We start from the raw sequence: 24,091 nt of genomic DNA on the forward strand, positions 1-24,091 counted from the left end.
CCTTTCGTCGCGCTCCATTTCAGTAACATACTCCCTTCCATTCTTCCTGCAAATAAAATGACAAGTTATATCATGTTATGTTCCACTACCTCGCTTGATAATTTAATGTCTTGCTTATCACAGAGTCATAACCAAAAGTAATTACAGTACATTTGTTCCATATCCTGAACTTTGACATAGACTGCAAATAGTTGAGGATCAAGCACTGGTCATTGTGTGAATCCAGTGGTGACGTTTTGTAAACTGATTTCCCCGGAGTGCCTGCTTCCTGTCAGATAACCAGTCCTTCCTCATTCCTGTGTAACATATTCGAAGGGCTGAACAGGAACAAGGAACATCAGTCAGTAATTCAGCCAGTCCAGCCGGCTCCACCACTGAATATAATTATGGCTGAAGTCATCGCGGCATCTGTTCCAATTTCCTGCCATCTCTCCATCCTGAAACTCTGGTCTCTTGCTGCAGATTGCAGTACATGATCAAATATCTACTCCACATCTACACTGTCCATTACTTTTAGCATTTTACAGACCTCAATGATATCTCCTTTCATTATAATAAACTTGAGACTATAGACCTGAACTGCTCAATCTCTCTTCATAAGACAAACCCCTCATCTCTGGAATCAATCTATTGAACCTCTTGTTAATTGTCTCCAATGCAAATGCATTCTTCCGCAAGTCAGGGCACCCAAACTCTACTCCATTTGCAGCGTCACTAATGTCTTGCGTAGCTAAATCAACACTCCCTACCTTTCTACTCTATCCTTTTACAAATAAAAAACTGAACTTACCCTTGCCTTTCCCATTATTAGCTGTACCTGCATGCAGGTTTTCTGTGAATTGCACGCGAACATATAGATCCCTCTGCACCTGAGCACTTTGAAGTTTCTCTCCATTTAGATAATAATTTGCCTTTCTACTTTGCTGGCCAAATTGAATAATCTCATAGTTTTCCACTTTGATTTTCATTGTCACATGTTAGCCCATTCACCCAACCTATCCATATTCATTTTTAAACCTCTTACATCTTCATTCCGAAGTAATTTCCCACCGATAGTAGTGTCATCAGAAAAATTAGTTATAGTATTGTCTATCCTGTCAACCGAGTAATAATATTGATTAAAAATAGTTAAGGCATGTGTACCGAAATCTGGGGCACCCCAGAAGGTACATTTGCCAGAAGAAAATGACACATTTATTCTATCTGACTGCATTTTGTTGGTTCACTAATCCTCCATCCAAGCTAATAAATTACTCCTAAACCCATGTTATCTAACTTAACTCTTACTCTACACATCCAATACCTTCAGGAAGACCAGATTTATTCCATCTCCAGGATTCCCACAATCCACCTTGTTTGTGACATCTTTAAGTAAGTCAAGCAAACAATTCAAACACAATTTAGCCTTTGTAAAACCATGTTGACTCTGACGGATTGTGGTTTAACTTTGCAAATGTCCTGAACAATGGACTCTAACAATTTGCCTTAAATTACAATAGTTTATTGTTACACTTTAGTCCCTAATGTATACCATTATTATAAGATCTTCTCTTTCAAAAACCTTTACGTTTTCTTTGAATTCCTGTTTAAGAGATCTGTTCCAATTGCTGTGTAAGAGCCGTGTGTGGCTGAATGGAGTCATCATCCTGCTGGTGTACAAACCCGATGGGCTGACGCCTTTTTGGTGATCCGATGTTGTCGTCTCTAAGGACAGAATGACCTCCTTCTGTTGTTGTGTTAGAGGGTTGGGGGATTATGGAATCTTCCTGTTGCTGTGTAACAGCTCGAGGGGTTGATGGGCCTTCTCATAATCCTGCATCATAGGTTGGAAATACTGAACGGCCCCTCATGCATCCCTGAGATGGGAACGAGGGAGTGATTGGTCACTTACAACAGACACATGTCTGAATTACCTCCTCCTTTCTCAGGAAAAAAGGCTCAGATAGTTTATATCCTTGTCCAATTCACTTCGAATAGGTCAGTGGAAGTGAATGGCCTCCTGTTATCCCGACATAAAAATCTCCAGTCACTGTGTGGCCTCTTCCAATTCCTGAGTAACAGACTTGACGGGGTTGAATGGACTGACCCTGTTGTTGTGCAATAGGATACTGGTCCGTGATGGCCTATTCTGGGTATAGGATCGAGGGGCTGATTGGCCTCCTCCTGTAACTGCATATCAGTGCCAAGGGGCTGAACAGCCTGGTCCTGTTCTGGTGTAACAGTGTTGAAGGCCTGAATATCCCTCTGTTGTTCCTGTGTAACAGGCTGGAGAATGACATGGATTTCTCCATTATGTGTGTAATTGGCTTCTGTGGCTGACTCCGTCTATTCATCTATGTTGAAATAAGATCATCTTTCATTCTTGCAAAGTCCAACGTGTATTGGGTCAACCTGAACGTCCTTTCCTTATAAGCTCTCACCTTATTTACACGAATCAGTTGAGTGAACCGTCTCTGAGCTGCTTCCAATGTAACAATACCCTTTCTTCCGTGAGGAGATTAAATCTGAACACACTACTCCAGATGTGATCTCACTATGATCGTGTACAGCAGCAGCAACGCTTCACCAGCCTATTGTGAGGTTCCCACCGAGGTTCCAGCAGGCTCAGCTGTCGCTGGGATACACAGGACAAAAGTGAGGACTGCAGATGCTGGAATCTAGAGTTTAGATCAGAGTGGTGCTGGAAAAGCACAGCAGGTCAGGCAGCATCAGAAAAGCAGGAAAATCGATGTTTCGGGATAAAGCCATTCATCAAGAATTGATGATGAAAGGCTTTTGCCCGAAACGTCGATTTTCCTGCCCCTTGGATGCTGCCTGACCTACTGTGCTTTTCAAGCACCACTCTGATCAAAACGCAGAGAATACACAGCATTGTTGAAAGATCATTGTCCTTCTCTACTCCATCGGCATAACGGGAGATCGAGAGAAAATCTCACAATAAAGCTGGAGAAGAGCATATGTGATGTGGTGAGATGATTTCGACTATTAATCTCCCCAGAACCAAATTCACTGAGATTTTAGTAAATATAAGGTGGAGCTCAGAAACAGCAAGGAGGAGCAAACATTGATGGGAGTTATATACCAAATTGAAAGCTGCAATGCATATAAAACGAGCATATGGGTTATATACGTATCTGTGTTCTGCAGTAATAATGCACTGTTTAAATTATATCTAAGCTGTGCTAACTCAATTGAATGCTAATGCTGGGAAAAATGGATTTCATGAGCATGTGTGAGATGGCTGGCATTAACATTATTTCGAGCACCGAGCTCGAGATCAGGTTATTTAGGAATTCATGTTGGATGGTCAGAAGAGCTAATTGAAACCTTTGCTGTAAAGGACCATTTGGGAACAGTGACCGCAACATTTTATTTGAGATTCGATTCCCACAGTATGGAAACAGGCCCTTCGGACCATAAAGTCCACATCTACTCACCAAAGAGTTACCCACCCAGATCCGTTTCCCTCTGATTAATGCACCTACTGCTATGGGCAGTTTAATATGGCCAATTCACCTGGCCTGCACATCTTTGGACTGTGGGAGGAAACTGGAGCACTCAGAGGAAACCCACGCAGACGCGGAGAGAATGTGAAAACTCCACATAGACAGTCGCCCGTGGCTGGAATCAAACAGAGGCCCCTGTTGTTGTGTTGGCAGCAGTGCTAGACAAAGAGTCACGGCACTGCCTCTCTTGGTTTTCTTTTATGCTGTTTGAGTACACGAAAACGTTTGTTTTATTTGAAGTAACGGTTATGAATCTGAGTCATGCAAGCCTGAAGATGTGAGGAGAAAGTGGGGACTGCAGATGTTGGAGATCAGAGACGAAGAATGTGGTGCTGGAAAAGCACAGCCAGTCAGCCAGCATGTTAGTAACATGAGAATCAACGTTTTGGGCTGGAGTCCTTCATCAGGAATGAGGCTTGTGGTCCAAGGGGGCTGAGGGATAAATGAGTGGGAGGTGTGGTGGGGGGACATAGCCAGGAATGTGACAGGTAAATGAAGGAGGGGTTGAAACTAATAGGTGATGAAGGGAGATAGAACGCCTCACCTACTTCATCCATTCAACCCCATGTGGTCTCCTCAACATCGGCGAGACAGGACGTCAACGTCTTGATCGTTTCAGAGACCATCTCTGGTACAGCCACACTGACCAACTTAACCACTTTGTGGCTGAACACGTTAACTCCCCCTACCACTCCACAAAGGGCATGCAGGTCCTGAACCTCCTCCATCGCCAAATCCTCACCACCTGACACACGGAGGAAGTATCCCTCATCTTCCTCCATGTGACCCTCCAATCATAGGTAATCAAGGTGGATTTCACCAGTTTCCCCCATTTCCCCTCCACCCACCTTATCCCAGTTCAATCTTCCAACTAGGCACTGCCCTCTCAAATGTTCCTATGTGTCCGTCTTCCTTTCCCACTATCCACTCGATGTTCCTCTCGACCTATCACTTTCACAACCCCCCCCGCCCCCCATTTACTTATTAATCAAAGGAAGCAGCTTAGAAAAAATGCCAAGTATTGGAGTAGGCTTGTGGATTCAGAGTAATGTCGGACCCAGCAAAGGAGGACAAATAAACTGAGAAAAAAAAGAGAAAAAGGATGCAAAAAAAGCCAACGTAAAAACTGCTAATAAGATTCTATGAAACAATAATAAAAACAAGGTCAAAAGTGGAACAGTTTGTAGACAGGATAATTTATTGTAGAGAACAAAGACATTACAGGGAAAAGAAAGAGTTTATTTATGCCTGTCTTCATGGAAGAATATCCAAAAATTTCCCCAAAAATACCAAGTGACCATGGGACTTGTGTGAGTAAAGTCTAATATCATTCATATCGGTGATGAGGTAATATTTGAATAGACAGCTGGATTTAGGGGTGATAATTCTGACAGACCAGATTTACTTCATACAAAAATTTCAGTGGAAGCAGAAATAGTCATATTGGTTGCATTACGGATTTTCACATTATTGTGCGACATGTTCCCGAAAGGCAGGTAGCCACTCGGGATAAGGGATGGTTATAAAGATTATCCGCCAGTTTCAGTAAGGATGAAGATGGAGAGTGGTGAACTACGGACCAGTGACTTGTCATCTGCAGTCGGGTGTCTGTTGGACTCGATTACAAAGATCATGCTACTAGATATATAGAAGGTAATGGGAAAACTGGGGGAGTATGAGAATGCATTGATGAAAGGAAAACATTTTTGGGAATGGTTTGAAGATGATTCTTGTAGACATCGGCAATGAGGAGCCAATGGATAACGTAGAGTTGGATATTCAGGAGGATTGTTTGAAGAACTCACACACTAATACCATTAGAAAATTTAAAGCGAAAGGTATTGGGAAGAACATAAGGAAATGGGATAGTTAAAATTAGGTTTACATTCCTGTGAATGTAATTGAATATAGATGATGTCGTGCACCAGTTGCATCGAGTGTTGGTGGGACTAAAGTTGAAGTAATATGTACTGTTTTGGAGTCCCCATCTAAGAAAGAATATACTGAATACAGAGTAACTGCAAAAGGCAATCTCCAGATTAATCCCGAAAATGGCAAGATTGTCTGATGGGGAAACTCAGCCTGTGATCTCGAGTTTCAAATAATGAGAGGTGATCATAGTGAATCTTAGAAACTTAGAAACATAGAGGGTACTGAATAAGAGATGGACATAGAGAAGTGCAAACAGGCGAGATTAGGGAGAATCCCATGATATTCTACACGGACAACACGTAGAACAGAATAATCAGCGAACAATTAGTGTCCATTAGAAACCGAGGGGGCAATCTGTGTGTGAAGCTGGAGAACATTGAGAGATTGTGACATGAGAGCTTCCCATCTGTTTTACTTGGAAGAAGGAGGGGACACGTACACAATTCGAGAAGATGGATGGAGAAGCTCTTGAACAGATTGATATAAAATGCGAGCTGGGATTTGAGGCTTTGTCTGGTATAAAATTGAACTGATTGCCAGGTTTGAATGAGTTATATCACAGCCGGCTTTTGGAGGCAAGGGAGGAAAGATCCTGACTGAAAATAATAATTAAATTACGACCATAGGGTAGGTGCCAGAGGACTGGAGAACAGCTAATGCGATGCCAGTTTACAGTAAGGATGGTAGAGATAGACCGAGAACTAAAGACAAGCAAGTATTACGTCACTGTTAGGGAAACTACTGCAGAATATAGAGAAAGAGAACATTGAACTCTGATCAGAATGGCAAGGCTTAATCGGGGATAATCATCATGACTTTATCAGAGGAACGTCAAACCGACCGAACGTGAATTAGTTTGAGCAGGTCGCTGAATTAGTTTTGCAGCAAGGCCTTTGACAAAGCTCCACATGGGAAAATGAAAAATAAAGTAAAATCTCATGGAATCAAGGATAACTTGACAAGTTACAATGAAAATTGTCTTAATAGCAGGAGACAGAGGGTGGTGGGAGAAGGTTGTTTGTGTGACTGGAGACCAGCGTCCCTTGGTGTACCACAGGGATCAGTGCTTCTTCCCTTATTATTTGTGGTATTCATAAATGGTACAGATGTGAATGGAGGGAGGTAGGTGAAGGGGATGGGGTTGTGATAAGTAAGCTGGTGATTATCTGGTTGGTTGGCAGTGAGGAGGAAGGTCTTATGAGACAGAAAGATACAGGTGGAATGGTCAGATGGGCAGATCAATGGCAGACTGAATATACACCTGATAAATATGATGCGATGCGCTTTGGAAGAAGGAACCAGACAGGGGAGGACACAATGAATGGCAGCAGACTAGGAGGGTCAGAGGCAACTTCTCCACACATCCCTGGATGGGACTCGACAGGATAATAGGTTAGTTAAGAAGTGTACCTTGTGTGTATCATTTATTAATCGGGGCGTAGATTATAGGAGCTATACAGGGCTTTGGTTAGGCCAAGATGGAATACTGTGTGGAGTTCTGGGAGCCAAATTACAGGAATGATGTGATTGTACTGGAGGGTGTGCAGAGGAGATTCACCGGGATGTTCCCTGCAATGGAGCATATCAGCTGTGGAGAGAGGCTGGATAATCTCGGGTTGTTTAGTTTGGAGGAGAGAAGATTGAGGGGAATGTGATTCAGAAGGATAAGATTATGAGGGACATGGACAGGGTGGACAGACAGCAGCTGTTCCTTTTAGTCAGAGGGTTAAACACAAGGGAGCACACTTTTAAAGTGAAGGGTTTGAGGTTTAGTGAGGATTTAAAGATAGTATTTCTTTCACCCAGAGGATGTTGGTGTCAGGACTTTAATTCCTGAGAGGGGAATTGTCACGAGTATCCTCACAACCATTAAAAAGTGCCTTGACGAGCACGTGGAAGTGTCACAACTTTCCCGGATATGGGCCTGGTGTAGATCATGCTGTGTTTCTGATAGTGCAGAATCTATGCAACTGTGAGTGTATGGCTGTGCAAGGTCAATCATTGAGCAGCCTAAGGCAGGATTGATGGGTTTCTGAAGACTATATTCACAAGGGTAATAAGAGTGAACTGTAATAGCTTGTCACATTATGTCAATGAGAAAACAAGTGCAGCTTCCTTGCAATCTGAAACCAGAGAAGGGAGAATGGGGAACAGGGAAATGGCAGAACTATGAAGCCGCTACTTCAGTTCTGTCTTCACAGAACATTCTAACGACATTAGGTAAACCAAGTCTGGTGTGGAAAAAAGATATAGTACATTGAACTTAGAACATAGTAAGTAAATGGTTTAGGAGAAATTATTGGGACTGAAATTAACGGTCATAGACAACACCAACATGGATTTACGAATTATGTTTGAGAAACAGACTGGGAGATAAATGAAAGAGAAGCAATGGATGTAAAACATGTGAACTTTCAGAAAAAAAATTGGTAAAACTTCCAAGCCTACTTTACAAAATCAAATCTAAGTGTATTGGGGCTAATATATGGCCATGTTTCTAGAATGGGACAGCTGGCAGGAAACAGTGAATAGAAATAAACGGACTCGTCAAGCAACAGCCTGACATTGTCTGCAAGGTATGATTCTGTCAGCATGACCATGTCCCTGACACCCCATCACCTTCCCTGGATATATCCTCTCTCACCAGCAGGACAGACACAGCAGAAGTGGTGGCACAGTGGGATACAGTTGTAAGGGAATTGCTCTGGGGATCCTCAACAGTGACTGTATATCCCAGGAATTCTCCTGGCGTTAGTTTGCACATGGGAAAGGAAACCTCCTGCTGATTACCATGTGCCAGCCTCCCTCATCTGATGAATTAGTAATTCTCCATGCTGACCAACACTTGGAGGAGCACTAAGGTTGGCAAGGGCGCAACATGTAGTCTGGGTGGGGGATTGTAATGTCCACGACTGAGAGTGACTCTGCAGCAGCATTACTGATCAAGCTGGTCAGGTCCTAAAGGAATTAACTGCTATATTGGGTCTATGGCATGTGGTGAAAGAACCAACAAGAGGAAAATACATACTTGACCACATCCTTACTAACCTGCCAGTTGCAGAAGTATATGAACATGACAGTATCGGTAAGAGTCACCACCGTATAATCATTGTGGAAACAAAGTCACACCTTCACATTGAGAATAACCTCCATCATTTGGGTGGCACTATCACATTGCTAAGTAGGACAGACTTCGAACAGATCCAGCAGCTCAAGTCTGGGTGTACATAAGGTGCTGTGGGTCATCAATAGCAGCAGAATTGTACTCCAGCACAACCTCATGGCCTGGCATATCCCCCTCATAACAATTACCATCAAGCCAGAGAATTAACCTTGGTTCAATGGAGTGTGCAGGAGGGCAGAAGCAGCACCAGGCATACCGGAAAATGAGGTGTCAGCCTGGTGAAGCCACCACATAGGACTACTCGTCTTCCAATGGGCATAAGAAATAAGTGATAGACAGCGCTAAGTGATCCCACAAGCAACGGTTCAGATCTAAGCTCTGCAGACCTTCCACTTCTAGTTGAGAATAGATATGGGCAATTAGACATTGGAGAAGGAGATTTCACAAGTATCCCCATTCTTAATGATGGAGGAGTCCAGCACTTCAGTGCAAAAAATAAGGTTGATGCATTTGTAACAACCTTCAGTCAGAAGTGCTGAGTGGATGATCCATCTTGGCCTCCTCCAGTGATCCTCAGCAATTCGGTTACCAGTCATCAGCCAATTTGATTCACTCCACGCGATATCCAGATTCAGTTGGAGACACTGGATACCCCAGAGGGTACATACCCTGACAACACTCTGGCAATAGTACTGAAAACGTGTACTGAAGATCTTGTCACTGCCTTAACTATGCAGTTCCAATATCATTACAATAACGACATTTCTCTGATTACTTGGAAAATTACCCAAGTATCTCTTACACAGAAAAAGCAGAACAAATCCAAACCGGCCAATTACCAACCCATCAGTAAAGTGATGGAAGGTGTCAGTGATTTCAGTCAGCACCTCCTCAGCAATACCCTGGTCAATGACGCCCAGTTTGGGCTCCACTTGGGCTACTCAACTCCTGATCTCATTAGCTTGGTTCAAACATGGATAAAAGAGCTGAGTTCCAGAGGAGGGGTGAGAGTGACAGCCCTTTACAACAAGGCTGTCTTCTCTCAAGTGTGGTATCAAGGCGTGTTAGCAAAACTGGATTCAATGGGTATCAGGGGCAAAGTCCCCTCTGGTGAGAATCATACCTGACACGTAGGAAGATAGTCATTTTTGATAAACGTTAGTAAACTCAGCTCCAGGACAAGTCTGTAGGAGTCCCTCGGGCAGTGGCCTAGGCCCAAACATCTTCAGGGCTGCTTCATCAATGACCTTCCCTCTATTATAAGGTCAGAAGTGGGGATGTTCGCCAATGATTGCACCATGTTCAGCAACATTTGTGGCTCCTCAGATACTGAAGCAGTCCATGTCCAAATGTGACAAGACCTGGACAGTATCCAGGCTGACAAGTGGCAAGTAATATTCAGGCCTCCCAAAGTCATACCGTGGCCATCACCACTAAAATGCAATCTAACCACTGCCCCTTGGCATTTCATAATATTACCATCAGTGAATTCACAGCTCACCACCACCTTCTCAAGGTGCAACCAGGGACAGGCAATAAATGCTGACCCAGCCAGTCACACCCAGATTCACGACATAAATAAATTGAAAAACAGCATTTCTTTTAAAGGAGGAAAGTTGCTGAAGTATCACAGGGCTCGGTGCTAAGGTCCCAGCTGTTCACAATATCCATTAAACATTTGGTTGCGGTAATCAAATACAATATATCCCAACCTGCTGACAGCTCTAAAGGATGTTGGATTGTGAGTGGGTGAGGAGGTTGTAAAAAAGCTCCAAGGTGACAGACAAGTGGACTGAATGGGCATACACGTGGCAGATGGAGAGCAAGGTGGGTAGAGGTGACGGTGTACCCTTTGGTGGGAACAAGAGATTCGCAGCCTATGGTTTGACAAGGGAGTGTTTGAAACATGTTGATGGACAAAGGGGCGCATGCTCCTTTTTGTTGTTTCCTTCTGCGCAGCCTCCGAGTTTCCTGCAGCGCAGTGAGGTCTGAACCCAGAACTCAATACTGGGAATGGCATTGGCACACAGATCCATCATGTGGAGAGCTGTAACATTGCAAAGGATCTGGATCTCCCTGTACACCATTCACTCAAAGCGACATGGCAGGAACAGAAAGCAGTTAGGAATTAAACTCCATCTGCCACTTCTCAGCCCATTGGCCCATCTGGTCCAGATCCTGTTGTATTCTGAGGAAACCCTGTTCGCTGTCCACTACACCTGAAATTTTGGTGTCATCTGCAAACTTACTAACTGTACCTCTTATGCTCGCATCCAAATCATTTATATAAATGACAAAAAGTAGAGGGCCCAACACTGGTCCTTGTGGCACTCCACTGGTCACAGGCCTCCAGTCTGAAAAACAACCCTGCACCACCAGCCACTGTCTTCTACCTATGAGCCAGTTCTGTATCCAAATGGCTACTTCTCCCTGTATTCCATGAGATCTAATCTTGCTAATCAGTCTCCCATGGGGAATCTTGTTGAACGCCTTACTGAAGTTCATATGGATCTCATCCACTGCTCTGCCCTCATCAATCTTCTTTGTTACTTCTTCAAAAAACTCAATCAAGTTTGTGAGACATGATTTCCCACGTACAAAGCCATGTTGACTATCCCGAATCAGTCCCTGCCTTTCCAAATTCAGGTACATCCTGTCCCTCAGGATTCCCTCCAACAACGTGCCCACCGCCGAGTTCAGGCTCACCAGTCTATAGTTCCCTGGCTTGTCTTTACCACCCTTCTTTAACAGTGGCACCATGTTTGCCAAACTCCAGTCTTCCAGCATCTCACCTGTGACTATCGATGATACAAATATCTCAGCAAGAGGCCCAGCAATCACTTCTCTTGCGTCCCACAGAGTTCTCAGGTACACATGATCAGGTCCTGGGGATTTATCCACGTTTAACCATTTCAAGACATCCAGCACTTCATCCTCTGTATATCTGCAACATTTTGCAAGATGTCACCATCGTTTTCCCTGCAGTCTATATCTTCCATATCCTTTTCCACAGTAAATACTGATGCAAAATATTCATTTAATATCTCCCCCAGTTTCTGTGGCTCCACACAAAGGCCGCCTTGCTGATCTTTGAGGGTCCCTATTCTCTCCCTAGTTGCCCTTTGTCCTTAATATATTTGTCAAAGCACTTTGGATTCTCCTTAATTCTATTTGCCAAAGCTATCTCATATCCACGTTTTGTCTTCCTGATTTTCCTCTTAAGTGTACTGCAACTTCTAAGGATTCACGCGATCTATCCTGTCTATAACTGACATATGCTTCCTTCTTTTTCTGAACAAAACCCTCAATTTCTTTAGTCAGCCAGCATTCCCTCTCACTAGCAGCCTTCCCTTTCAACGCTGACAGGAGGTTACAGCCTGGAATCTAATTGCAGGGTTCAGGGTGGTTTATATACAGAATAACAGATAGTCCGGAGTGAGTTACAGCCTGGAATCGAATCTAGGGGTTCAGGATGGTTTATATTCAGAATAACAGATAGCCCGAAGTGAGTTACAGCCTGGAATCTAATTGTGGGCTTCAGGGAAGTTTATATACAGAACAGCAGACACCCCGGAGTGAGTTACAGCCTGCTATCTAATCGAGGTGTTCAGGGTGATTTATATACAGAATAACAGATATTCTGGGGTGTGTTACTGCCTGGAATCTAATTGAGGGGTTCAGGGTGGTTTATATGCAGAATAGCAGATAGCCCGGACTGAGTTACGGCCTGGATTGCAATCGAGGGGTTCAGGGTTGTTTATATACAGAATAACAGATAGCCCAGAGTGAGTTACGGCCTGGAATCTAATCAAGGGGTTCAAGGCGGTTAGTATACAGAATAACAGATAGCCCGGGGTGTGTTACTGCCTGGAATCTAATCAATGTCTGTTCACTTTAAGATAGGACGGGTTTTCCTGAATCGAAAGTACAGCCACAGATGCCAGCGAAAGGTTAGACTGTTCCAAATGTAAGAATTAGCTGGGAAATGGAAGCCTGAGTTTTTGTTGTTGTTTTGACAGCAATTCGAATGCAATCAAAGACTTTAAATAACGCTCAGAATATCCAAAGCCAATGGAATTTGAATATTATTGTTTGGACACCTGGAAGTCAATCAAATTATGAGAATTATTGTATCATGGGAAGTAAATAAATCCAACATTTTTAAAATAGAGGGAGAGCCACTGCCATCCAACAGCAGATTAACTGCTGTAGAGCAGGAGTGCTAACTGGCCATCTCAAACACTCTCTATCAAAGACACATGTTCATGTAAAACATACTTGCATTAAAAAAAAAATCATGACCCAGGGAGATCAACAGCTGAAAGAGTGAACACAGCGGGGGAGATAGAGACTGTGTGGTCTTGAGATTGCAAGGTTTAATATGTGAGTTGTTGGAACGGCATATTTTTTATAGAGTTGGAGTCAGATAGTAAGTAGCTAAGAAAAGAGGGGCTTGTATTTGCGAATAGTTTTTGTTTAGTGTTCACTATTAAAGTTAAGAAACTAACTTGCTAACTTTTGTTTAAATAGTGGAATGTAGGATATCTGCATCACTCATATGTTAACAGATTACGATGGGAGGCGGGCTTTTCTGGGAGTTTGGGTTTAGTTAGCAGTGGGGTTCGATTCCGCCTTGTAAATGTCCAATCACACTAACCCCATTTCCCTGCAGTTCGCCCATATCCTTCTAGTCGTTTCTTATCCACATATTTATCCAAATGATTTTGAAATGTTGTTAATACACCCCCCTCAGTCACATCTTCTGGCAGCTCTTCCACGTACCAGCCATTTATGTAAATAAGTGTTCCCTCAGGTTGCCTTTTATTCATTACCCTTTAACCTTAAACTGATCCCCTCTCGTCCTCGATTCTCTAAACATTGGAAATGTCTGAGAGCATTCACCCTATTCAAATCCCTCATGATCTTATTCAGCTCTACGTATACCCCTCAGTCTCCTACACTCTAAAGAAAAGGTCCTAGCTTGTCCAATCTCTCCCTATAACTCAGACCATTGGGTCCTGGCAATGTCCTTGTAAATTTCTTCTGCATTCTTTCTAATTTCATTACATCCTCCCTATAACAAAGTGACAAAACTGAACACAATACTCCATGTGCGGCCTTTCCAAAGTCCTGTGTAACTGCAACATAAATTCCCAACTTATATACTCAATGTGTTGCCTGATGAAGGCCAGTGTGCCAAAAGCCTTCTTCACTCCCCTGCCTACCTGTGACTCCACTCTCAGGGAACCGTGCACCTGAATTCCAAGGTCTCTCTGCCCACTACACCCCTTAAGGCCTGCCCATTCACCGTGAAACTCCTACCTTGATTTGAGATTCCAAACTGCAAGACCTCACACATCTATATTAAATTCCATTTGCCATTTCTCAGCCCATTTGCCCACCTGATTAAAGTCCTGCTGCAATTTCTGACATACTTCCTCACTGATCATGCTCCCACTTATTTTATTGTCATCTGCAAACTTACTAATCATGCCTTGTACATTCTCAACCAAATCATAGATAACAAAAAGCTATGGACCGAACCGCCAGTCTAACAAGCATCCTTCCACTAAACCCTCTGTTTCCTATCAACAAGCCAACTGTGTATCCAATTGGCCAGTTCCCCCAGTATTCTACGTGATGGAACCTTCCAGAGCAGTCTGTCATGAGGAACCTTATCAAAGGACTTATTTAAATCCTTCGAGACTACGTATACCGCTCTGCCCTCATCAACGTTCTTGGTCAATTCACCAAAGGACTCTAAGAAATTTGACAAGCATGATCTAACAATCACAATTTTATGCTGACAGGTCTGAATCAAACCCTGTGTAAGTAATGGGTGCAGTCAATGGTATGCTGTCTTCATTGTAAGATGATTCTTGTACATAACTAAAGCCATCTTCCTGCTGTTGTAGAGCCTTGCTGAGAGAGCATTTGGAGCACTCTCTACAGATTTGATGGCCTTTGTAAGGAATGATCTCCTTACCACAGACACGTGTGATGGTAACATGAGGATAGAGTGAATAAGCTGAGTGTTTAATCTGTAGAGCTGTGGGAGACGAAGAAATTGTGATGCTGAAACACGAGGAGTGGCAGCGATCACTTATTTCCAAAAGAGACATTGACAGGGAGAGAAATTCCATACTTTACCCAGGATTGATTGGTTTGATTTATTGTCACGTGTATCTCAGTACAGGGAAACACTTTATTTATGAGCAGTAGAGGAAGATCATAGTAAGCATGTCCAGACAGTTCATGGGGTGGAAGTGGACTTGGACAGAGTAAGGCATACAGGTTACACTGAACAGGACGTGCACTAGACAAGATCACCATGAACAAGATCAGCATTATTTGAAATTAGAGCATCCATTCATCAGTCTAACGTGGCCTTTCAAATAGTTTATATGCCTAAATTAACTCGCCCCACGTTATTGTGCAGTCAGCGTGTGAACCCTGTCCTGAACATCGGGTTATTCACAATCCCCAACAGCAGCCACAATACCTTCCATCTGAAACAGGTATCCATTGCCATCAGCTTCCACCCTGCATAGAGAACACCAGGCTGTCTTCTTGGAGATGAAATATGCCTTCTTGAGACTTCACACACAAGACATATGGCTTCCCTGCTCACCACTAGCAAACCACGGTAAAGTCCCATATGTGTATCATGAGCAACGGAGCCAAGAGGAACAACGTGGAACAGTCTGTCTGTGCAGCCTCTGCCCAACTTGTTCATCATGTTAGAGCATCAATTAGGAGACACTTAAGACTGCCGATGCTGGAGATCAGAGTAGAGAGCCAATTGCTCGAAAAGCACAGCAGGTCAGGCAGCATCCTTGAAGCAGGAGAATCGACGTATTGGGCATAAGGCATTCATCAGAAATCAGCATCAATTACCTCATTCTGCCCCCGTGTAAGTGCATTGAGTTGGGAATGGCCTCCTACTGTTCCTGTACAAGTGACTCAAGGGACTCACTGGCTTCTTCCTCGTCCAATTGGACAGGGCCAAGGGCCTGACTGGTTACCCCTGGTTCCTGTTTGACAGCTCGATGTGCTGACCAGTGTGATGATGCTGCAGCTTTAAGAGGTTATTTTGTCCGGGTTTCTTTTATGAGAGAGATTGAACGATCATTACCAAGCAGGCTAATTAAGACCACTTGATTAACAGCTCGCGAGGCTTTGTGTGGATTTTAAGGCAGCTTGAATGGGAGTGGCCAGCTCTCACAGATTAGGATCTCTAGGTTTTGGTTTCTCAGTAATATCAGAAACTATTGGGTTCTCCACGGAGTTGGACGCTTCAGTGGATGTCTCCTGGTTGCTACTCTCTCTGAATTTTCTCTTGATGCTGTTTTTCATACCTGGGTTGGAGAAATATTTGTGACATTCTGTGTCTCAATATTTCTTTTTGCCAAAGGCTGTGTTTATGGGATTTCCCTATATTGGAACCGTTGATTAGTCATAGTTCCTAGATCTACTATTCTGTTATGCTGTCCAATAGAATTACGTAATTCTAAATTCCTCTTTCTGTGGTGTTATTTCTTCTTTCATGTTGAAATAGATGGTATTTTGCTTCACACCGAGTAGTTTGACCTGTCACATTGCATCTGGAACAGAAACTTTACATTTCCTTTAAAATAAGAAAACATAAAAGTCGAGGCTATTGCCGTCAAATATTTTCGAGGGGCTCTGGTATGGTCCATCACACTAGACTCCTTCTCTTCCTGAGTAATAGGCTGGAGGCACTGAATGGGCTATCCCTGTTCATCTCCAATAATGTCAATGGGCTGAATGGCTTCCTCATATTCCTGTGAAACCAGCGTTAGGTGCTGAATGAATTCTTGTTTTACTGAGGCAATGCGCAGTGTCAGGCAGTGCTGTTACATGAATGTTATTGATACTTTAACAGCACAAGTCTCAATGGAGTCTGTGCCTTGCTGCTCATAGACACAGACCAGTTCAGGAGCTGACGGGGGATAAAATGTTCTGAACATTGTTGAATCTTCAGTGACCATCCCCCCTTCTGATCATATGGTGCGGAGGGTGAGGGTGGGGGCGGGGAGACAGTGATGAAGCAGCTGACGATGTTTGTGAAGAGGAAACTGCCTTGAGGATCTCCCACAGAGGTGACCCAGGACAGAGATGATGAACGTCTTCCTTTGTGACATGTGTGACACCAAACACTGGAGAATTTACTCTGATTCCCATTAAGTCCAGCTCCTTGATGTCAACAGAAGTCAACTATTGCCTTGATATCAGGGCCAGTCATTTTTACCTGAACCTTTGTCTCAACCTCTTTTGTTCGCATCAATAAGCCAATGATATCGGAGCAGCATGTGTTTTCTTCAAACAGGTGGTATTGAATGTCAGGATTTCTCTTCGCAAGAGTGTTTGGGAAGCTAAATGACTGAAGTATTTGAAGGGGAAATAGATGGATATTGACCTGCCAGAGAGTTGAGGTCTATGAAGATTTGGGTATGAAAGAGGATTTGAGGCCTGGAGCAGATCAGCCATGATCTTAGTGAAGGGCAAGACAGGTTTGGGGAGTGAACGACATGCCCCTGTTTCTGATGTTCACACATTCTGTTATTGGAAAGTTAGTGGGTGTTATTTTTATGAATGTTCTGGTATTGCATATTGCAGTCAGGGAGACCAGATGATTTTGTGAGCCATCTCTGGGTGAGGCATGTGGGCTGTGTTCACGGTGAATCTGGGTCTACAACATGACCAACAAATGAAGCACAAGCTGTAGATAGGGGAAGCTTTCCAAAGAGAGATGAGGGCTCTCTTTCATTCCCAGCCTGGATTTTCCAATTACATTTCCCAAATCAATCAAAGCGTGTGTGACAGTCTTGAGAGGCTGAATGGTCTCCTCTGTTTCTGTGCACCAGGTTATAGGAGTAAGTGGCCACCAACTGTTCCTGTCTAGCAGGTATGAGGGGCTGAATGGAACACAGGAACATGGGACTGAGGAGCAGGAGTGGGTCATTAGATACTTTGAACCTTCTCTAGCAGGCACTACGATTGTGGCTGATCAGGTTGGGATCTCAGCCCCACTTTCCTGTCTGTATCCCATTATCCATGACTCACTTCTCCGTCAAATATTTAACTAATGCAGCTTTCAATCAATGTGAACCGAGAGGCACGATAAACTTCCAGAGAAGAGAAGTACAACTTGAACGGCTCTTACAGAATTTTTCATCATCCCTCTTATAGATCCAGAGAGTCATGCAGAATGAAAGCAGACCCGTTAGTCCAATCTGTTCACTCTGATCAGATATCAAATCTGATCCAGTCCCATTTGCCAGCATTTGGCCAATATCCCTCCTCTTTCAAATACTTTTTAAATGTGCGATTGTAACAGCCTTCTCCACTTCCTCTGACAGTACTTTCTGTACACACACCACTCTCTGTGTGAAACATATATCTTCAAGTCCATTCTAAATCAATCCCCCTCGCCTTCAACCTATGCTCTCTTGTTCTGGACTCCCCTACCCTGGAGAGCAGAACGTGGCTGTTCAGAATATCCATGTCCCTGATGATTTTATGAACGTCTATAATGTCACCCCTCAGCCTCTGACACTCCAGGGGGAAACACCTCAACCTAATCAGCCTCTCCCTAAAGCTCAAAACTCCAGTCCTGGAACATCCGTGTTAGTCATTTCTGCAGAAAACCGAGTTGTACGCAATATTCTTAAAGTGGCCTCACCAACATCCTGTACAGATACAACATACCACCACAACTCCTATACTCAATGCTCTGACTGATTAAGGCAAATGTGCCAAATGTGTTCTGCACCACACTGTCTACCTGCGACTCCACTTTCAAGGAACAATGCACCTGCAGCCCTATGTCCCTTTGTTTCACAACATGCCCCAAGACCTGACCATGAAGTATATAATGTCTGCCCTGATTTGCCTTCCCAAAATGCAAAGCTTCATATTTATCTAAATTAAACTTTATATGTTACTCCTTGCCTCTTTGTCTCATCGAATTGTGGTCTTGTTGTGCTCTGAGATAATCTACTACTTCACCTTTTTGATGTCATCTGTATACTTACTAACTATTGCCCCTATATTCACATCTAAATCCTTTACATAAATCATGAAATGCAGTGAACTCAGTACTAATTCTTGCAGCACACTGCTGCTCCCAAGCCTCCAGTCTGAAAAATATCCCTCTTCATTCAAGCCATTTGTGACTTATTCTGTATCTTATGTGACTGAAACTTACTAATCTGTATACTAATCAGAATGATATACTAGCTATGAAGAGAGGCTGAGTAGGTTAGGTTTATTTTCACTAGATAAAAGGAGATTAAGGGGGGACCTGATTGAGGTTTGCAAAATCATGAAGGGTGTAGCCAAGGTGGATAAACAAGCTTTTTCCCAGGTTGAAGGATTCAATACTGAGGCATAAAGGCGACAGCAGAAAGGGCATGCAATAGGAAACATCAATGTGATCAAGATCAGCATTATTTGAAGTTAGAGAGTCCATTCCTCAGTTTAATAATGGGCTGGGAAGATGCTGTTCATGAGCCGCTGGTTTGTGTGTTCAAGATTCTGGATTGTCTCCATGATGGAAGAGATTGTCGAAGATCCAGGGTACGATGTGTCTTTGTAAATGCTGTCAGACTTTCCACGGCAGTGAGCTGTTTAAATGGAGACAATGGATAGGACGTTGGTTTTCGTGATTGCATGGCCTGTGCACACAACCTTCTGTCATTTCTCTTACTGTCCTGGCCAGGTCTGTGGCCACACCAGGTCATTATGCACCCATATACTTTGCTGTCGGTGGTGCATTTGTAGACATTGGTGAGGGTCCTTGTGGACATGTCAAATGTCCTGAGCTGCCAGAGAAAGAAGAGGCGTTCTTGTGCCATCTCGGCTGTCACATCGACATGGGAGGTCGGTTATCGTCACTTCAAGCAACTTAATGCTTTCCACTCTTTCAATTTCCGTTCCATTGATGCAGGTGAGGGCATGTTATCCTCATTTCTTTCTGAAGTCATTGATAAGTTTGTTAGATCTGCCGACGTTGAATTAGAGGATGGTCTCAGTGCAGCACATCACCAAGTCCTCAATTTCCATTCTGTATTTTGACTTGCCATCATTACATACCTGTCCTACTATGATGGTGTCATCAGTGAACAAGTAGATGGCATTCGTTCAAAATTTGGCAATACAGTTGTAGGTGTACAGAGAGTATAATAGGGTGCTGAGGACACATCCTTTGGGATTTCAGTGTTGAATGTTATCATGGAAGAGACACACTTACCTATATTCACTGATTGTGTACTGTGGGTCAGAAAGGTGGGGATCCAATTTCAGAGGGCGGAGCCAAGACTAAGGTCAGGGAGTTTTATGATTATTCTGAAGGGAATAATGGTGTTGAAGATGAACCTATAGTCAATGATCAGGAATCTGACGTGGGTGTCCATGTTGTCCAGATGCTCCAGGGAAATGGCACCCGCTATGGACCCATTCCACTGGGAGGAAAATTGTCGGGAATCGAGGCAGGCTGGGAGACTGGAACTGATGTAGACCATGACGAGCTTCTCGAAGCACTTCACACCCCCCAGTCTCCAGCGCTCTAAAGAGATATGTCCCAGCTTATCCAACCTCTCCCTATGACTCAGACCCTTGAGTCCTGGCAACATTCTTGTAAAGTTCCAGTTTAATACCATCCTTCCTATAGCAAGGTGACCAAAACTGAACACAACGCTGAACTTGGAAATATTTGGAACTGTAAGTTTTACTCTGCTGCCAATTATTATGCTGCTGTGGTATTGCTTTTTTTTGTGTTATTCTGAAACCTTATTATTTATTGAATCCTCTGACGGCAATCCCCTCGGGTGAATGTCCACCTGACTGCTTGAATTTGAATCAATCTATTTTATTTGGACTGATAGTTTGATGCCGCTGCATATCAGAGAACAGGAAGAGATGATGGATGATTGTGCAGTGTGCGTCCTTTACTGGACCAGCTTGTCTCTCCAGGCACCTAAAGCTTTTATTGTAGTCAGAGTACTTCAGAATCGTTACATCACAGAAGGAAGCTATTTAGCCCATTGTAGGTCCATACACATAGAACATTACAGCTCAGTTCCTACAATATCCTTCAGCACTGCCGACAGATCCACCAACCTTACTGTTAACCGTAAAGTTACTAACTCATCCTTCTATACCCTCATTAAGGTCATTCAAAAGGACAAACAACAGTCACTCCAAAGCAGATCCTTGCAGTATACCACTAACAACTGAAATCCAAGATGAATATTCCCCATCAACTACCACCTTCTGTTGGCTTTCAGCTAGCCGATTTGTGATCCAAACGCTAAATCGCCCATAATTCCATATCTCCATATTTTCTGGGAGAAAGTAAGGACTGCAGATGTTTGAGATCAGAGTCGAGAGTATGGCGCTGGAAACACACAGCAGGTCAGGCAACATCCGAGGAGCTAGGAGAAAATGACGACTACAGATGCTGCAGACAAGAAAACTGATTCCTGATGAAAGGCTAACAAGAGAAACACCATCTGTTCGGCTTTTCCAACACCACGCTCTCCATATTTTCTTCAATACCCTGCCATGAGGGACCTTATCAAACACTTCACTGAAATCCACATACCTCACTTTACCCTCATCCACCTGTTTAGTCACCTTCTCAATGAACTCGGTAAGATTTGTGAGGCGTGACATACCCTTCACAAAACCTTGTTGACTATTTCTAATCAAATGATTCCTTTCTAGATGATGGTAAATCCTATCTGTTATAATCCTTTCCAACACTTTACCCACAACCAAAGTAAGACAGGTATATAATTACCAGGGTTTTCTCTTCTCCATTTCTTGAACAAAGGGCCACATTTGCTGTCCTCCAGTCTTCTGGCACTATTCCTGTAGACAATGGCGATGTAAAAATCCGAACAGATGGTTGTGTAAACTCCTTCCTAGCTTCTCAGAGAATCCTTGGATATATCCCATCTGGCCCAGGGGACATATCTATTTTCACACTCTCCAGAACTGCTAACATCTCCACGTTACGAACTTCAATCCCTTCTATTCTAATAGCCTGTATCTCAGTATTGGCCTCGACAGCATTTTCTTTTTCCATTGTGAATACTGATTCATATATTAATTTACAGCCTGTCCTATCTCCTCAGACTCCACACACAACTTAACACTACTGTCCTTAATTGTCATTAATCTTCATTTTGTCATTCTTTTATTTGTGACATACTGATAGAAAGCTTGAGGGTTTTCCACGATCCTACTTGCCAAAGACTCCTCATGCTCTCTCCTGGCTATTCTTAGCTTTTTAAAAAGTCTTCCAGGCTGACTTGTAACTGTCAAGCATCCGAACTGAGCCTTCACGTTTCATCTTTACATAAGCCTCCCTCTTCCTCTTGACAAGCGATTCAACTGCTTCAGGAAACCACAGCAGCCTCACTTGACCACTTGCTCCTTTCCTGACAGGCATAAACCTAGCAAGGACACACAGTAGCTGTTGTTTGAAAAAGCTCCACATTTAAATTGTACCAATCCTCTGCAATTTCCTTCCCCATCCTATGCATCCCAAAACCTTTCTTAATCGCATCATAATTGCCTTTCCCCCATCTATAACTCTTGTCCTGCGGTATACACCTGTCCCTTTCCAGCGCTAAGGTAAACATAACTGAATTGTGGTCACTATCAGCAAAGTGTTCACCTACCTCCAAATCTAACACCTGGTCTGGTTCATTACTCAGTACCAAATCCAATTTGGCCTCGGCCCTTGTTGGCCTATCTACATACTGTGTCAAGAAACCATTCTGCGCACATTGGACAAAAGCTGACCCATATAAAGTAAGTGAACTGCAGCATTTCCAGTCAATATTTGGAAAGTTAAATTCTTCCATAACAACTACTCTGTTATTTTCGCTCCTATCCAGTATCATCTTTGTCATCCTTTCCTCTACATCTCTGGAACTTTTCAGAGGGCAATAGCGAACTTTCAACAGCGTGACCTCTCCATTTTTGTTTATAACCTCTTCCCATACGACCTCACTAGACGAGTCCTTCTCAAGCATCCTTTCTACCAACGTAATGCTGTCTTTGATTTTCAATGACACCTCACCATCCCCCACCCCAAAACCCACACCCGACCTACTGTTAGTACCTTCCTTGTTCTTATTGAAGCATCTAAACCCCTACAACGATCAGTCCTTTCTCTGCTCTATCCATTTCTCCAAAATGGCCAAAACATCAAGCTGTACAACTGCACAATTTGGAAACAGGGAGTGATTGGAGGGATGTTAAATAAGTGTGAGTTGGATAGATCAGAAGACAGCATGAGGGGAGATAGACAGGAACAGACAGAAAATTGAAGTTTTATTTAGAAATTCTCACAGACTGCAAGGTCTTTATCTATTGCCATACCGTTTGAGCACTGTGCGGATACTGGCTGTGGTCCCAGAGCATTTATCGCCAATAATATCACAGAGCTGAGTTGCTGACAGTTAAGCAGAGTCCAAAAGGACGAGTGATTTTTTTTTCTCTACAGTGAGAAGGTGATTTAATTTAAATAGACTGGGTGAACAGCAGCAGGAACTGAGAACCCCCTCAATACTGAGTTACTGCGCCAGAGATTCTCAATGAGGTGGATCATTGACAGAGGGGAAATCAGCATCTCAGCTGTGAGCCAAATAATGATTGATAAAGTTTTCACACCACTTCCATGGTTTTGTAATACACATTTCAATTTATGTAGCTCAATATCATGAGTGTATCTTATATCTTTGTACTTCCCATAGTTTAGTACGGACAGAAAATCGTTTTGTCCCCGTATTTTGTGTTCAATAAACAGATTTTACTCCTCATTCCTCACTTTAGATATATCCTTGAATCTGTTCTTCATATGAGTTATAAAGAGTAACATTCCAATACTGATGACTGGGGAATATTATTGTCCCTCCTCCAGTCAGAACTGCCATGTCCCACAATTCTCTCTGTTTCCTGTCTCCTCCACAATGCCATAATCACACTGTAATTAAAGTCCAGTAAATGACATTTCATCACAGTTTACTAACATCGATAACATCAATTGCACAGGCCTCATCTGCCTCTCTCTGAACCTGGAATAACAATCTGAGTTACATTTGTCACGTTCAATTCTCTGTTAACATATCCATGCCACTTGTCTGTTACAACCCCACGTTTCTCAGACGCACATTCGCCTCAGATCATGAACTATAAAAATTGTCTCAATGTTTTATTGAAATTATGATACTTGATCAATAGTTCCAGGATGTATGTTTCCATTTATAATCAGAGACGCATGTTTACGTTCTGATAGACTTATGGCATTACTCCTGCATCCAAGACAGATTGAATGGTTACACTCAATTGATCTACCGGCCTCAGGATTTGTTCCATCAGTCACCCTCACATAGCCCATCCAGAAAATGACAGTTTGAATCATTGTTTTGAATTTGAATAAAACAATATTGAATTGAAAGGCGTTGGCTGGAGCTATTTGTTCAGTGACTGT

This window comes from Chiloscyllium punctatum, chromosome 21 (assembly GCF_047496795.1).
Source record: "Chiloscyllium punctatum isolate Juve2018m chromosome 21, sChiPun1.3, whole genome shotgun sequence".
Classification (NCBI taxonomy): Eukaryota; Metazoa; Chordata; class Chondrichthyes; order Orectolobiformes; family Hemiscylliidae; genus Chiloscyllium; species Chiloscyllium punctatum.